Source organism: Pan paniscus, chromosome 7 (genome assembly GCF_029289425.2).
Source record: "Pan paniscus chromosome 7, NHGRI_mPanPan1-v2.0_pri, whole genome shotgun sequence".
Taxonomy (NCBI): Eukaryota; Metazoa; Chordata; class Mammalia; order Primates; family Hominidae; genus Pan; species Pan paniscus.
In genome coordinates, this window is record NC_073256.2 from 140,886,555 (window position 1) to 140,899,662 (window position 13,108).

The 13,108-nt window shown below is 44.5% G+C and overlaps 1 pseudogene; it reads right to left on the reverse strand.

The window, feature by feature from the left end:
• Positions 1–272: 272 nt before the first annotated feature.
• On the reverse strand, positions 273–353 carry LOC112440811 (U4 spliceosomal RNA; annotated as a pseudogene).
• Positions 354–13,108: the final 12,755 nt, after the last annotated feature.

The following is a 13,108-nucleotide window of genomic DNA, read 5'->3' on the forward strand; positions in this document are numbered from 1 at the left end:
TCAGTCTCCAATGGGCCATTCATTCTACCATCAAGAAGATCACCTACCCCTGGGGACCACGGTAAGATCAGAGCATCTGGGGGGTACCAGCATATGGACCCATTTCTTTTGCTGTGAATGGATTTGTGATCAGAAGCAATGTGGGTGTCTGGCGTTGTGGCAGTGGATGAGGCATTCATTGAGTTGGTAAGTTGCTGGCAGAAGCATGGTGATTAGGAAAAGGAAATCCATGTGTGGAAGAAGTGTTTATTCAAGGGAGGGGAAAAGTCACCTGTCTTCCATTTTGTTTTCAATTAGCAATAATCACGCCTCGGATAAACCTCATTGGCTATGATACTGCCACACGCAAAGCTCTGTCTTCCCTTTTGGAAGGGATGCCTCATAATTAAGATGCCATAGCTCAGCCTTGGTCTCCACTTAGGGCTTCAGCAGAGAAGGCAGCTGAGTCAGCTATGGTGAGGGAAAGATGGTGATTGAGTCCGTGCACACCTCCGTCCCTGCCGCCATGGCTGCTTGGTTCGTGGGCCCACAGTATAAACACAGGGGCACTGTCGGTGACTTGCACAGAGTCAGTCCACACCCTGGTTCTTTAGTGCTGTTTCCAGCGAGGACCTGTAGTGAGCAACCACTTGTGTTACCAATATCCTCAAACCCCATGCCCAGAAATTTTTTTTTCTTTTGAGACGGAGTCTCGCACTGTCACCTGGCTGGAGTGCAGTGGTGCAATCTTGGCTCATTACAACTGTCGCCTCCTGGGTTCAAGCGATTCTCTGCCTCAGCTTCCTGAGTAGCTGAGACTACAGGCGTGTGCCACCACGCCTGGCTAATTTTTGTAATTTTAGTAGAAACAGAGTTTCACCATGTTGCCCAGGCTGGTCTTGAACCCCTGAGCTCAGGCAATCCACCCTCCTCGGCCTCCTAAAGTGCTGAGATTACAGGCGTGAGCCACCGCGCCCAGCCGAAATCAGCATTTTAATAGCCAGACTCACTCCCACTTCCCCACCCGGAAGTCTACTGCAGGTGTTCTGGGACCATGTATCATGAAATATGGATTTAGGTGTATTGCTAATTTTAAGTGTAATTAGGCTGTTTTTAGTAAGTGGGTAAACTTTAGCACCTTTCCAAAGTGGTGGCTGGTGTGGCTAATTACAGAAAGTGGCAAGAGAGGTCAGGAACTGTATCTCAGCCCATTCATGTTTGGTTGTAAAATGTGTTAATACTCTTGATTTAGGCATCTGGTCAGGTGGGGGAATATTGACTTTCTCCAATCTCTGGATTTTAAGAGCATCTTTTTAGGTCTGATCCTTATGACAGGGCTCAAGTTAGTGGCCCTCCCCAAAAAGGGTGATATTTAGGTGCTTGCATCTCCAATGCCAAACCCCAGTGGTCATGACATTGCATTGCAGAGGTTCCTATAATTTGACAGTTGTTGTATTTCTGGATAAACCCTTTGTTAATAATCATCCTGCTTGTTCCTTATGCTTTTGAATATTGAGAGAACTTATATATTGCAAGGATTTTTGTTGTTGTTATTTTGAGACAGAGTCTTGCTCTGTCGCCCAGGCTGGTGTGCACTTGGCTCACTGCAGCCTCCGCCTCTGCAGGGATTTTTGTTTCAAAACTTGGAACCCAAGATGCACATCTTAAATATCTAAGGCAGCAGGCATTTTAAAGTAAACAAAGTCATAAAAAGTGTGGCTGAACTTGATTCTGTAATTACCTCATTGCGGGAACTAATAATTCCTGTCAGTTCTGAGCAATATTAATCCTTACAGGAATTACACCAGAATAAAGTATATGTTTGGGCACTTCCCCAAGTATCGAAGGCACCATCAGGAGTTGTTTTACATGATTGCCTCAGGGGAAACAAGAGATAGTTATGCTTTATATATTTTTAACAAGAAATGTCACTTAATTGAGATCCTTTTGCTTTCCTGTTTTCTGTCACTTAAATGATTTTTCCACCTGTTAGACTTCTAGGCATCTTGGAAACTTTCAAAAACAAACAAATCAATTTTTTTCAGTTTCTGTGGAGGGCAATCCAGATATTTATCTATAGAAATGACCTGTGACCATCCCTTTTGACTTAGGAATTCCTCATCTAGGAATTTATCTTACAGATATATACTGCACACATATAAAATGGTGGATACACAAGGAAACTCATTGTAGCTGTGGGCATAACAACAGGAAGTTGGAAACCACCTGTAGGCTTATCAACTGGGGGCTGATGAAATGTTTATGTTTCTTAAGCTGAGTGATGGCTTAAAATTTTTTTAAAAATCTATCTATACATATAGATATATATATTTTTGAGACAGAGTCTCCCTCTGTCACCTAGGCTGGAGTACAGTGGCACAATCTCGGCTCACTGCAACCTCTGCCTCCCTGGTTCAAGCAATTCTCCTGCCTCAGCCTACCAAGTAGCTGGGATTACAACTGTGAACCACCACACCCAGCTAATTTTTGTATTTTTAGTAGAGACGGGGTTTCCCCATGTTGACGAGGCTGGTCTGAAACTCCTGACTTCAAGTGATCCGCCTGCCTCGGCCTCCCAAAGTGCTAGGATTACAGGCATAAGCCACTGCACCCAGCCAAAATTAAAAAAAAAAAATCTTAAACATGATATAAATATTCTTTTGTATGTATTAGTTGGTGCAAAAGTAATTGCAGTTTTTGCCTTTACTTTCAAATTAAACCTATATTAAATATGTAATAAGCCTATATTATATATGTAATACAATTAAATTTAAAGAGCAAGTGGAAATCTGTACTAAAAGATAAAAACGTGTATTTGCTTATATTTGTACAGAATATCTATAGGAATATCCAGTATCCAGTACCAAATTGGTAATATTGGTTGCTTCTGAGAAGAGAACTGGGTGGCTAGGGTCACGGGAGGGAGGGAAACTTCATTGTGTACCCTTTTGTGTTTTTAAGTGTTGTGAGCCCTGTGAATATATTACTTATTAAGGGTAGAATTGACTGGGCGCAGTGGCTCACGCCTGTAATCCCAGCACTTTGGGAGGCCAAGGCGGATGGATCACCTGAGGTCAGGAGTTCAAGACCAGCCTGACCAATATGGTGAAACCGCATCTCTGCTAAAAACACAAAATTTAGCCGGGCGTGGTGTCATGTGCCTGTAGTCACAGCTACTCAGGAGGCTGAGACAGGAAAATCGCTTGAACCCGGGAGGTGGAGGTTGCAGTGAGCCAAGATCATGTCACTGCACTCCAACCTGTGCTACAGAGCAAGACTCTGTCTCAAAAAAAAAAAAAAAAAAAAAAAGAATTAAAATAAAAAAAAAAACAAATAAATCACACTTCCCCTCACTTTTTTTTTTTTTTTTTTTTTTTATAGAGACAAGGTCTTGCTATGTTGCCCAGGCTGGTCTGAAACTCCTGGACTCAAGCAATCCTCCCACCTTGGCCTCCCAAAGTGCTGGGACTACAGGCATGAGCCACTGTGCCTGGCTAACTTTTTTTTTCAAACAAACACAACTTGAAACAAGTATAGCCTCAGATGTTCTCTCTGATCAAAGTTTCATTGACCAAGAGCAAGAAAAGCCAAAAGAAATTATTTTTCTATTATACCGCTCTGGGCCTGTTTGTTTACCAATTCTAACCCTTTGATTGGGCTGCTGTGAGTGAAAGTGAGACCTTGAAATTGTGAGTCTAGGTGAAACCATTAAACACCTAAGTAGCTGTCTGTGTGCTGGTCAGGGGTGTGTTTCTGTGGCATCTATGGCATTAAGCTGCGATCTGGGTACAGAAATGCTCAGAAAGCCCATGAGCTCATGCGAAGAGAGAAAACCTTTTTAGCAGATGTGTGAGACAGGAAAAATAGTTGGTACTTTCTTTCTTTTTTTTTTTTTGAATCAGAGTCTCGTTCTGTCGCCCAGGCTGGAGTGCAACGGCGCGATCTCGGCTCACTGCAAGCTCCGCCTCCTGGGTCACGCCATTCTCCTGCCTCAGCCTCCCGAGTAGCTGGGACTACAGGCGCCCGCCAGCACGCCCGGCTAATTTTTTGTATTTTTAGTAGAGATGGGGTTTCACCGTGATAGCTAGGATGGTCTCGATCTCCTGACCTCGTGATCCACCCGCCTCGGCCTCCCAAAGTGCTGGGATTACACGCGTGAGCCACCTCTATTAAAAATACAAAAAAATTAACTGAGCATGGTGGCATGCCTGCAGTCCCAGTTACTCCGGAGGCTGAGGCAAAAGAATTGCTTGAACCCGGGGGGCGGAGGTTGCAGTGAGCCGAGATCGTGCCACTGCACTCCAGCCTGGCAACAGAGTGAGACTCCGTCTCAAATAAATAAAATAAAATGAAAAAATTAGCCAGATGTGGTGGTGTGTGCCTGTAGTCTCAGCTATTCAGGAGGTGGGAGGATCTGTTTGAGCCCAGGACGTCGAGGCTGTAGTGAGCCGTGATTATGCCACTGCACTCCAGCCTAGGTGACAGAGTGAGATCCTGTCTCAAAAAAAAAAAAAAAAAAAGATGTAGATGAACAGCCAGATGAAGAGATCAGGTGTGGAAGGGTCCTGAGTGCAGGAGCTTCTGTCCCCATGGAGTTGGGGTGCACCACCCTCCCAGCACATGGACGTGTTCTGCTACCCGGAAGCTCTCTGAACCCCATAGTTCAGTACTTCGGCTTCATCAGGTAGGCATGATGAAGATTAATTCAGTCTCTAGCCCTTCCCCATCTCTAAAGAATGGAGGATGGGGCTGAAAGCTCCAAGCTTCTAATCATTGCTTAGTCTTTCCAGTGAGCAGCCCCTGTCCAGGAGCTCACCAAGAGTCCCCTTATTAGAAAAAAAACGCTCCTCAGAAAAATTCCAAGGGATTCAGGAACTCTAAGTCAGGTGTTCCTATTACTCAGGAAATCAAAGGTTTAAGAGCTCTGTCTCAGGTACCTGGGGCAGAGACCCAATAATTCCAACAGAAGTTTCTCCTAGAACCTTTATTGCTCAGGAAATCACAAGGGTTTTCGAAGCTCTGTGCCAGGAACTTGGGGTGGAGACCAATATACATCATTCTTTGTTTTTTTTTTTTTTTTTTTTTTGGAGATGGAGTTTCACTCTTATTGCCCAGGCTGGAGTGCAATGGCACGATCTCAGCTCACCACAACCTCCGCCTCCTGGTTCAAGCGATTCTCCTGCCTCAGCCTCCCAAGTAGCTGGGATTACAGGAAGGCGCCACCATGCCTGGGTAATTTTGTATTTTTAGTGGAGACGGGGTTTCTCCATGTTGATCAGGCTGGTCTCGAACTCCCGACCTCAGGTAATCCGCCTGCCTCGGCCCCCCAAAGGGCTGGGATTACAGGCATGAGCCACTGCGCCCAGCCCAATATACGTGATTCTTATTTCACAGCAGATATCTCTTGATTTCTTTAAAAAAAAAAACTTAAATAGTACCTTGAGAGAACCCCTAATGACAGATAATATGTATTGAGTACTTATTTTGTGCCAGGCACTGCTCAAAACTACTTATTGGGCATGAAATTATTAGTCCTTACAATAACCTTATGAAGTAGGAATTATTATTATCCTTATTTCTCAGATGAAGAAATGGGAGTGGGCAACTTGCCCAAAGTAGCACAGTTAATATGTAAAGGAATGTGATTTGAACCTGGGCCTGACTCCAGAATCACTACACCATAAAGTGGAGATTCAGTTACACTGGAATAAATCAAAAGGCAAAATGAGGGCATTGCTTCTTGTGCTGGTCTTGGGTCTAAGGAGGGGCATATTGCAGAGGTGAGAGCCAAGGGGAAAAGATGGAGTGGGCTGTCTGTGGCACACGGGATGTCTTTACTACTGGACAGCCTTGAACCACAAGATGTGATGTAGGGCTGAATCTTGTAGGAAAAAAGCGGTCAGGGTAAGCTCTTCAACATCAGATGTGAGGAGACCAGCGTTTTGCAGTGTCCTTTGGCTGTGGTGGACAGGTTTGGGCTGGCAGAAGGGTCAGTGGAGACCAGCTGGGGGAGACCTGCATGCAGTGGCAGGGGGTTGGGAGTGAAATGAGGGAAGGATGGACTTGGTAGGTTTGGTTTGACGACGTAGTGGAGTTTGTATTGGCTGAAGGTTACAAAGGAAGCAAGGAGAGAATAATAACATGCACCAGCATCCAGAGATGAGTTGAGGAGGCGTGCCGTCTGACTTCTACATTCAGGCACATTTCACACTTCTGTCAGGTACTCTGCTCTGAGCTTTTGGAATCTTTCTTTCATGTATTCCTCCATACAGTATTTGCAGGTGGTGTATGGATGCTGTCAATCCCCGCTTTCCATAGGCACCCTCCTTACTATTCCTTGCCTAAGTGACTTAACACACTTGGTCCTGGCTTGGGCAGGCGGGAAGCATGGAGTTAATACATCCTAGAGCAGCCTTCAGCCCTGATGGGTGGGAGTAGGTGGATAAGTGGCTTAGCTTTCTTGCTCCTTGGAGGGTACAACTCTGGGCTAGACGCTACACCATCTCCCAGGGTCCCCAGCAGCCTTGGTCCCCAGCTGCCCACAACAGCCTATCCTCTTGGCACCTGCTCAGTGACCTGGCTGGCTTCCTTGTTCCTTGACTCACGTCCCCACTCCCTACTGGTGTTTCCTAGGATCACCTATCAAATAAACCACTTCTACCTAATTTCCTGTCTCAAGGCATGCATTGGGGAAACTCAACCCAATGCAGTTTCCAGATGATAATATCTACACCCCGAGAGGTTATTTCACTTGCTCAAGCTCACATATCCAGTATGTAACAAATCTAGGACTTTAGCCCAGCTTTCCTTAGCCCCAGCCTGGTGTTGTCTTCTGCTCTACCATGCTTAGTATCTGCTATAATGACACCCTAGGTCCTTTTACATGTTGGGCTTTCCTGCAGGAGTCTGGCCTATTAGACCATAAACTCATAAAAAGCAGAACTCTGACCTTGATAACTTTGTATATTCAAGAACAGCAGGAACTGTGTCTTTCAGCGAGTAGATGCTTAATAAGGATTTATTGAAAGGAAGGGAGATAGAGCAAGAGGAAGTATGTGAGGGGAAGAGGAGATAGTTGGGAGCATGAAATTGGGGCAGAGAAGAGAGACTCTTGTGCTCCTTCTTGACATGGGGCACAAGAGTGACTTGCTTTGGAGGAGGCTATGGCTAGAGTGTCACAGGCAAAAGCCCAGGAGGCCCACGGGTGAGCAGAAAATTAGAGAACTTAAAAAATCATTTTTCTTGGAAATAATGTGTGAGACAGGGAAATCTAGTGAAAAAATATTTTTCAGTGCATGTATCCCTAAAAGGGAGGTTTTCTTTTTAAAAATTTTTTAAAAACAGTCTCGCTGTGTCACCCAGGCTGCAGTGCAGTGGCGTGATCTCAGCTCACTACAGCCTCCTCCTCCCAGGTTCAAGCGATTCTCGTGCCTTAGCCTCCCGAGTAGCTGGGACTACAGGCGCATGCCACCATGCCTGGCTAATTTTTTTGTATTTTTAGTATAGAAAGGGTTTCATCATGCTCTCCAGGTTGGTCTTGAACTCCTGACCTCTTGTGATCTGCCTGCCTCAGCTTCCCAAAGTGTTGGGATTACAGGCATGAGCCACCGTGCTGGGCCTGTGTTTTGTTTTTAATATGAGATTAGTTATTATAATTTTGTAGAAAGAACATTGGATTTTCTCAGCAGAGTTAAGTCTATAACTCAGATACTCTAGGGCAGTAGTTTTTCAACTACACAAGGCACTAGGACTTCTAAGGCACTCTCTTAGAAGCCTCCTCAAAAAGAAGGAGATGATAATAATTGATTACTACTTATTGAATTCTAATTAGACTATGTGCCAAGCCCCATGCTAAGTCTTGGTCTGCGTTATCTCATTTAATCCTCTTTGATATGAGTCCTGTTATCATTCCCACTTCACAGATTATGAAGCGGACACTCAAAGAGGTCCCCCAGCTAGTAAGTGGCCAAAGTGGGATTCATTTGACTGTTTGACTCCAGAGCTCATGCATTCATGGGCATGGCTACAGGTATCCTTCTCTTCACTCCTTCCCCAAGCATGCCCCCAATTCACCAGAATTGAAACTCAAGATTTTGACACCATAGAGAGAAAACTGGGGAACAGGAACTACACTGTTGGTTAGGACTTGGGAGAAGATAAATTAAAAAGTCTGACACTTTGATCACGTTCTGTAAAAGTCTTGGGGCTTTGCTTTCCCACTGTGAAGGGCATTTTGAAATACATCTTAATGAATGTATTCTGCTCTCTTGGTACACCAGGGGGAGCATTTAGTACAGGAATGGGAATAAGGTGGCTCCAGGAAGTGACTATTCCTGCTCTTTGTAGGGAAGAACACTTTTTCTTTCTGTCTTTCTCACTCACTGAAAAACACATTTTTCTTTCTGAACAGTTTGAAAGCAAGTTGCAGATATCATGAGACTTCACCTATAAATACTTCAGAAGGATTTCCTAAGAAAGACATTCTTCTGCTTTATGATGATATTATTATCACGTCCAAGAAACTTAACATTGATGCAACAATGATGTCTAATATGTGGTCTGTATTCAAACTTCTCCAGATATCCCCAAGATGTTCTTTATTGCTTTTTTTGGTTTCAATCCAGAATAAATTTTGTATTCTCTTAATATTAGATCACAGTTATTCTTCTGGAATATTTTGCTGTGAGATGCTTATACTTTTTACCGTCTATTGAATAACTCATAAAGTTGATTTGCCATGCTTTATTAAGTTTCTCTTTGATTGCTATTGTTTATTCCTATTATAAGTATACCACGATGTTAAGTGGGACTTCCCCTTTCTCAGTTTTGACTCGGGCACCAATTAAATAGATATCAGAATCCAAAATGAGTGTGAGATTGACGTGGTATACAGAATTCATCAAGTGTCACAGGTTAGGTTCCTTGTAAAAGGCTCTTGATGGACATTTGTATGGAGGCAGTTTATTGGGGGAGTGTTTGGGGCTCAGCAGCTAAGGGGGAAGAAAGGAAGCAGGATGAGACACAGGGAGGTGTTGAACTGTGATGCATTCCCTACTCAGCCAATCCCCAGGGACCTCTAGAGCTGGGATGGTGATATTTGGTTGTGTCCCCACCCAAATCTCATCTTGAATTGTAGCTCCCATCATTTCTACTTGTCGTGGGAGGCACCTGGTGGGAGGTAATTGAATCATGGGGGCAAGTCTTTCCTGTGCTGTTCTCATGATAGTGAATACATCTCACGAGATCTGATGGTTTTATAAAGGGGACTCCCCTGCACATGCTGTCTTGCCTGCCGCCATGTTAAGACGTGACTTTGCTTTTCCTTCACCTTCCACCATGATTGTGAGGCCTACCTAGCCATGTGGAACTGTGAATCTATTAAACCTCTTTCCTGTATAAATTATCCTGTCTCAGGTATGTCTTTATTAGCAGTGTGAGAACAGACTAATAGAGATGGTCTTGCAGAGTTGTTCCCTTCTGGAGCAAGGAGGCTGGGTCTTTATACCCCTAAAGGGACCAGTCAATGGATGCAGGTTGCCCCTGGGACAGAGATGTGATCACGGTAACTCCCTTCAGCTTAGAGCAATTTTCAGAGAGACTTGGAATAGAAATGAGGGCCTGAAGGGGATATTTGGGCAGGGACCACAGCATCCATAACAGCAGGGAAATGCTCATGAACATGTTGCCTAACCTTGGATCCCCTCAGACTGAATACACGAGAGGTCAGAGTGGCAGCGGCATGAGGAGGAGGAAGGGTAGAGAGACGCCACTGGAGAGAGCATTGCCAGGCTGTGCCTCCACTCTCCCTCCCCAGGGGTAAGGGCCAGGAGTGCTACCACCTTCACCTCAAGGGTACGATGGGGGCTCTCATAGGACCACATATTTAACTTACATATTTCCTATGGTTGAGAAATATATAACTGGCTAGAGTGGCCTGTGGCAGCAGGACACAGAGGGCTGGGTTTGGTCCTGTGTTCCCAGGGTTTGTTGGGGCAAGAGATGAGAGAGTGTTTCCTGGGACTTAAATGTGGGCCCTTGGCTGGGCACTGTGGCTCACGCCTGTAATCTCAGCACTTTAGGAGGTGGATCACTTGAGGTCAGGAGTTCGAGACCAGCCTGGCCAACATAGTGAAACCCCATCTCTACTAAAAATATGAAAATTAGCTGGGTGTGGTGTCATGCGCCTGTAATCCTAGCTACTTGGAAGGCTGAGGCACGAGAATCACTTGAACCTGGTAGGTGGAGGTTGCAGTGAGCCCAGATCACACCACTGCACTCCTGCCTGGGCAACAGAGCCAGATTCTGTCTCAGGAAAAAACAGTGTGGGCCCCATGGGAGAGACGATACTGAGCCGGAGCCATTTTTAAAACCCTTTTATTTTGAACGAATTTAAGACTCAGAAGAAATTGCAAAAATAAAAGGGAGTTCCGTGTACCCTTCATCTGGCTTTCCCCAATGATAATGTGGAACCACCGTACATTTTCAAAACTAGGAAATTGACATTGACATTGACACAATACTGTGAACTAAACTATAGACCTTGATTTTCATGAATTTTGACATGCTCTTGGGTGTGCATGTGTATAAACAGTACTGTGAAATCTTGTTACACATATAGATATGTGTAATCACTACCACAACAAGGACACCGTCACCAGCTTCCGTCACTGCAGAGAAACTCCCTCATACTAAAGCTTTGTAGTCAGACCCTCCTGCCAACCCTAACCCCTGGCAACCACTCATCTGTTCTCTATCACCAGAATTTTGTCATTTTAAGAGTGTTCTGTAAATGGAATTGTATAGTACGTACCCTTTTGAGATTGCTTTTTTCACTCAGCATAACATCTTTTTTTTTTTTTTTTGAGACAGAGTCTTGCTCTGTCACTCAGGCTGGAGTGCAGTGGCGCGATCTTGGCTCACTGCCAACTTTGCCTCCTGGGTTCAAGCAATTCTTGTGCCTCAGCTTCCTGAGTAGCTGGGATTACAGGTGCCCGCCACCATGCCAGGCTAATTTTTGTGTTTTCAGTAGAGATGGGGTTTCACCATGTTGCCCAGGCTGGTCTCGGAACTCCAGGGCTCAAGCGATCCACCCACCTCGGCCTCCCAAAGTGTTGGGATTACAGGCGTGAGCCACTGCACCCAGCCAGCATGACATCTTTGAGTTCCATCCGTATTGTTGCCTGTGTCAGTAGTTCATTCTTTCTCTATAACTTAGAGTTGTATTCTGTTGTATACCCATTCACAGTTTGTCATTCTGCGTGAAAGTCATTTTAAATCCTGTCCAAGAGGACCCTCTGGGAGGGTGAGAGGAAGCCAAAGAGTGAAGTCTGAGTGGACGGGATTGCCAGAGAACCAGGGGCTGAGGGCAATAGCAGCTGGAATGGAATGCTTCTCCCTTGTTCTGAGAATTACAACTGGAGAGGTTCCCAGAGATGGGAATCACCAAAGATCCCAAGAAAAGTGCCCCAAGTGAGAGGCAGCTTTATATAGCTGCAAAGCCCAGTGAGCAGGAAGTCAGCTTACAACTGTGCCACTCAGAAGCCAATTAAAGTAGCTCCAGACATAACCACTTACCTCGTTGCCGTCTGTCCATTTGGGCATGGGATCCAAACCAGTAGCTAGTGAGTGGAGGAGGATTATGGCGCATGGTGCAAGACAGAAGAAAATGACTACTTTCCCCTCACCTCCCTGGGAACTGCCAGCTCTCGCAAAGAAGGGGAAGAAATCTTTTGAGTGAAAATGGAATTGTTGATGAATAGAATGAACTGACTCACTGAATTACTCTAGTAAGACCATGTTTGTGACTTGATGTGACCATCAGACTGTCATTACTTGAAAGTGACACAGCAGGCAGGAGCCTGCAATTGTTTTCATCTGGAGTGAGGACAAGATTCTTTTCTCCTGCTGCCCCTCCTCCCTTTTCCCCCCGGCAAACTGTATACATGGATGTGCAAATATCTCTTTGAGATCTTGTTTTCAGTTCTTTTGGATATATATCAAGGAATGGGATTGCTGGTCATATAATTGCTGGTAATTCTAGTTTTAATTTTTTGAGGAACCTCCATTCTGTTTTCCATGGGCGATACCATTTTACAGTAAAGGGATGATGGAAGAAAAACAATAAAGTGGCATTTTGATTATGTTACCATATCAGTTACATAAATAACTTGGAAATAAACATCTTCTATATATAAGTTCTTTTTTTAATAGTATAATTTTCCTTAGAGCAAATTCCTGAGCATGGTATTAATAGGTCAAAGGACCGGGAAATGTTTATGGTTCTTGAAACATATTCCAAATTGCTTTTCCTTCTTTCTTTTTCCTTTTTTTTTTTTTCTCACTTTGTTGTCCAGGCTAGAGTGCAGTTGCATGATCCCGGCTCACTGCAAGCTCCGCCTCCTGGGTTCAAGTGATCCTCAGCCTCCCTCAGCTGGAACTACAGGCATGCACCATCATGCCCGGCTAATTTTTGTATTTTTAGTGAGATGGGGTTCTGCCATGTTGGTGAAGCTAGTGTTGAACTCCCGGCCTCAAGTGATCGACCTGCCTTGGCCTCCTAAAGTGCTGGGATTACAGGAGTGAGCCACTGCGCCCGGCCGCCAAATTGCTTTTCTAAATGTTTGTGCCAACTTACATTCCCACCAGATATTGTATGAAGGTTTTATCACATATTCAATGGCATGAGATAGTGTTATGAGATTGTTAATGTAATGGGATTTAAGTACCATTTTGATGTTTGAAATAATTTTTAAAGTGTTTTCATAATATAATTCTTGCATTAAGTGTTTTACCAATGTCTTTAAGCTTGGCTTTAATATCTTGAGTATAGAATGTAGCTGAGGGTCTGATTTCATAAATTAATTACTGGCCATTCATATCCAGGTTCCAGAGGGTTCCTTGGAGCAGTTAGAACCAGACCAAATCCTGTAGAATTGTGGGCAAGGAAGAAAGGGAGAGGCAAGGGCCAGAGGAGCAGTGAATATAAGAGACAGGTTCAAGGTGTCTATTTTTATTTTATTTGTTTATTTAGAGACGGAGTTTTGCTCTTGTTGCCCAGGCTGGAGTGCAATGGCACGGTCTCGGCTCACTGCAACCTCTGCCTCCTGGGTTCAAGCGATTCTCCTGCCTC